We start from the raw sequence: 5,343 nt of genomic DNA on the forward strand, positions 1-5,343 counted from the left end.
CCCCGAGCCTGGCTTTAACTGTCCATTCCAGAGTGCAGCCATCATTAAATTATATTTAAGGGGTGCTTCCCTTCTACTGAAAATCAAGACAGAAACAGTTCTCTTATCATAAGCTGGTGATCGAATCACTAAGATAAGAATTAAAGTCTGTACCACTAGAAAACATTTTTAACGTGCTGGACAAGCAATTGATTCTGATAAATGATTCATCTTTTTATTCTACAAGTCGAAGTTGTTCTTTGGAAAGAATCATTTCTAGAAAAGGTTTTTTGGTCTGTAGAAACACACCCTTGTTCATTTATGTAACATAATAATAATAATATAAATGAGTTCCACTTATATTGCTCATAATGTTATAAGCTTCTCTGCGCTTCATAAACAAGGTCTCGTAATCTCGAAAGCTCCGATAAAGGCAGTAGAATAGTAGATCTAATAAGTAATCAGCACAAAAAAGATCTATTAATCCATCAGCTGGGTTTTCCTAGAGCTCCTCATTGGGGCTAAAAAAATATATATTTTTTTAATATGGCCAGATTTTTTTTATTCCTTGTTTTGTGTAATTATTTTTTAGATTATTGGAGGAGTGCGAAATACCAACAAAAAAAATAAAATTTTGTTTTCTTATTTAGCAAATAGTTTGCCAAAGTCATCCAGATGGAGGAGAAAATAAAAATAAAATTCTATTGGTGAATGTAAAATAGGATGGTTAAATGCTTCAAATTTATGTAATTTGGAAGAAATATACATATCTTATCTGTAGATTTCAAGGCACTGGAGGGCATAATAAAAATAAAGAAAAACTTGTTAAACAAGGTATAAAAAAGTCACGCCTATGGGCATGCTAAATTCTGTAACATAGAGAAATAGCACACACATGATGTAAAACTTCCGAATGAAAGTTTGTAACCCATACTCTTAAAGTGACCCTCTTAATAATTAATCTATTAAAATTTACCCACTACTCTAATGCCAACCCAGTGAGGTCACTATATCTGTATAAAGATATGGTTTTTGAGGTAAAACCATTAGTTGGTTGTCTCAATGTTCCGGTGAGGTTTTTAATATTATTAATTTACATACATTTCAAATTTTTGTTAAAATTGCGATAGAGACATTTGGTATCTTTTCTGGGGCAGATGCAGGATTTGGAGGTAGGGGGTGCATGGGAGTGCATATCACCTCAGCCCGACCATGGTTGGGGCTGAATTGCAAAAATCTTGAAAATATGGATCCTTAGGTGCACTCTCATTCTTTAAAATCTTACCCGTACTATGTTCATAATTATAAAAATAATATATCAACAATACAATACACTTGTTTTTGTTAATACAATTTAGGGGGTGCGATTGCACCCCTCCCCCGCCCCTGCATCTGCACCAGCTTTTGTATCTTGTAACTTCTCAATTTGTTTGATAAATGTTATTTCTCTATTATAAAATATGATTATAATTCTGTGTTTAATATTTAAGACAAATCAGTAAGTCGCACAACTGCCTAATACTTCTGTTTATAGTTTATAAACAGAAGTTGTTGACTCAACAATTAAGTCAGTTAAGTTGGTTAAAACTGAAGGTGTGTTTCGATAAAATCGCTACACTGACGCTACAGGGTTTTCACTGCAATCATAGCTGCCCCACTGACAAATCAACGTCGCTGAAAGCTGTCGATGAAAGTGCGTAGCGATTTAATGAAAACCAGGCTCAAGGCGCCAGTATATGATTACATTTTATATGAAAATACAATAACACTTTTGTAGGAAATTTATGGTACTGTACGTACGTGCTTCTCCCAAAAAACGCACGTGTTTATGTTGGTACAAACACTGTGGTTTTGGCAGAGTATAGCGGAACAGTCAATTGTGTTCCACACACTAGACATTTTATATTAGTAAATTTGTTTAAAACGATATTTGTTCATATTATAGGCCTACAAAATATGATCGGTTATTTTTGTAAAGCGCAGGTACGCTTTTGAAGGATATGAATAGAGATTGGCTAAAAAAAAATCATCAAATTGGTTATACGTAATCGTTTTCTTAAAGATGAGTACCTTATTAGAGAGAGTACAAAAACGATCACGAATACGAATACGTCATCTTCATGATTCATGAAAAAGCCATGGATGACCTACGTTGTGACAGACCAACATGGACAGACCTACTACTGTAGGATTGACTAAAAATTCGATTACATAACCGCGATAGTGAGATTTCGCAACCTTTACAAAAACGATAACGAATACGTCATTGTCAATATGTTGTACGAGCTGTATATGATCCCTCATTCATGCAAAGACACGAATCGCCTGCCGTACGTTGTGACAGATGTGCTATTGTAAGGGAAGGGTTGTCTCAAAGTTTGATGACGTAACCGTATTCGTTATCACTTTCGTAACCTTGCGAAAACTCCCTATTTTCGTTTTCGTAATAATCTTGCGAAACCTAATCTGTCGATATTCCTACAAATTTTGGATTTTTTTTTTACAGTTTTCAGAAGAACCTTTCATTAAAAAAAACCTGCTTTAATACAGTAATTCATTTTACATTTAAAACTATTTATCTTTCTACATCTAGTATTTTTTAAGTATGTATTTATCTATCAAAATTTCCATATTAAGGCATCTGGAATAATTCTTTATTATTACTATAATTATTTCTGTTATATTTATGTTATTGTTAGTACTAAAACATAGCAACATAGGCCTAGTAAAATATGTTTGCGTAATAACATGTTATTTACTTTATTATTTGCTATTGTACTGTACATACAATAAATATTCACGTTGAAGAATGATCTATAATAGCCCCATACCTATTAACAATAGTAATTAAGCAACAATGATATAATTCAGGGCCCCGGAGTGAAGGGGAAAACAATTTTAATTTTTTATTTTAATTTTAATTGTTTTAAAAGTTATTGTGATAAACAGAAATGTACTATTCTTTGCGTGATTGTTGAAACATCATTAAATTTTTATATATACCGATAAATGTCATGTTTATATGTTGTGTTTATAGACCTGAAACAATATAAACGTTACCGTACGTACTGAGGGTGCGGGGTGGAGGATTGGGAATGGTTTAGAGAAAGGGAATATGATCTGTGACACCGGTACCGGTAGTCATATGTGGTCAGTTTATCAGACTTGATGACTCATTTGCGAGAAGGAAACTTTTGACAGTGGCTATAGTCTAAGTATTTCACTTTTTATTGGAACCCACTTTAGGAACAGTGGCACACACGCATGTGCGTACGGTGGCGCGTCTATACATAATACAATCAAGTAAAATTTATACAAAGAACATAAATTAAAATGAAATACAAAGTTACAACAATTTTAAACCAATCCCTAATTCTGATTGAATGTGACTGCATGTATGGATTGTATATGACAATAACATTGAATCAGAATTAGGAATTGGTTTTAGCAACCAAGCTAGCAACGTATAAAATCAAATGACGAAAATCGGAAAGTACATAGACAATCAATAATGGCTATAGATATTTAAAATGTAAGAAGGGAATATTCAAAGACTTCGATGACGAAGCTTCCATTTCTCAGGGCAAAATATACTGAAAATAGTTGATAGGTTTATGTTTAGGTTTAGTAGTAGTAGACACATTGACAGTGACAGCGAAAGCATATGGGGTGTGGGGAAATGAATGGCAAGGTATGATATTTAGGGTGGGGGGGGGAACAAGTTCCTCGACGAGAGCAAAGTAAGCGTGGTCGGGAAAGTGGTCCATGGGGCGGATCCCCCGGAAAATGTGACAATTTAGGGGTTTCAGAAGGTTAGTCAATCGATTCTAAATAGAAAGTCTACTAATATATTATATATTTTTTTATCCCCCCACGAACTGTTTTTTTATACTCTTCTGGGGGTGAGGGAAACTGGGGGAAACAAATTTTATATGGGGTATTTTCCCCCACCCCTCTTCCCCCTGTAGTGCCGCCACTGCACATTAAAAGCAAATAAAAGAAGCACTAAACATGATTCGTATCATAGTACATTGAGTTTTAATTCATAATACTACTGGTAATAGTTCAACTGAAATTCTCACTTGGAACATCTCTCTATCGACGATCGAGAGAGGAATTTTATTGATGTGAGTTAGCCAGATTTTCGTACATTTCGCAAAATAAAGGAAATATATATTTTTTTAATGGTGAGGCAGAGAAAGTGGATGCGGGAGGTGACAAGAAACTAGAATTTTTTTTAACTTGGCCTTATATGTTGTTAGGGAAAATATTTGGGAATATTGTTTTAGAAAAGTGATCTTTCCTAATTCACTCCTTCTAAGGAATTGTTTAACTGCCGTATAACCTGCATTCCTGGAAAAAAAGTCACTAATTCGGACCAACGGGCCTTCGGACCAATGGATGTTTGGACCAAAGACCCTTCGGACCAACGGGCCTTCGGACCAATGGGCCTTCGGACCAAAGACCCTTCGGACCAAAGGTACGCCTATTATATTGACGTAATGGTTATTCATAAGTATATCTAATCAAATTTTACATTACATAAGTTTATTATTCATGGCTATAGCTGGATTACTGGTAATATATCCGTTTCAGCTGGTGGATTATGCTTATTATTAACCGTTGTTGACTAGGCCTCTGTTTATGTTGATAACTCAATCAACTCTCTCGCTCCGCAAGGAATGCATCGCAGCCCATAACAGAATGACTTACCTCGCCAAATAACTAAAGGAAATCTTTTTGCTCCCAAATCCACACTTGAAATCTTCAAATTATCCTTCAGTTACAAAGCCATACATGTTCGTCCTATATCTATTCACAATTCACCTTCATAGTCTTCTTTCAAATGCCGAGTCCTGAAGTTCTTAAAATCCCTTTCTTTCACATTCTACAGTTTGATTATTCTTTTGTTGTTGTATATGCCTATCACTTTTATATTGTTATTTTTTTATTTATTTTTCTGTTACAATGTTTTAATATTTCATTCTCATTTTGTTACCTGTTAGATTAAACAGGTTTATTATTTTTTGTCTTTTATTTAATAATCTCTTATTCATTGCTTTTAATTATTATTATCTGATTTATATGACCACTTATAGTTTATTGATTTCTTTTATCATGTAATTCGTTATTCTTTTACCCTTTTTTTTCTTTTTATTTTAAGACTTATTGTTTAAAACAAAATTTTACTGTATACGGAGAGGATTCTTATTTATGCATATATTATTTAACTTCTTATTTGAACTTAATTATATTGGCTTTTGCAATAATCTACATATTTGTAGTTATATTAATTTTACGTAGTAATGTTTGTATTAATGTTTTATATTTTATTATCTGATTTTTTTTTTATTTATTTATTTA

This window comes from Anneissia japonica, unplaced genomic scaffold (assembly GCF_011630105.1).
Source record: "Anneissia japonica isolate Jap-2015-1 unplaced genomic scaffold, ASM1163010v1 scaffold1594_len1068242_cov183, whole genome shotgun sequence".
Taxonomy (NCBI): domain Eukaryota; kingdom Metazoa; phylum Echinodermata; class Crinoidea; order Comatulida; family Comatulidae; genus Anneissia; species Anneissia japonica.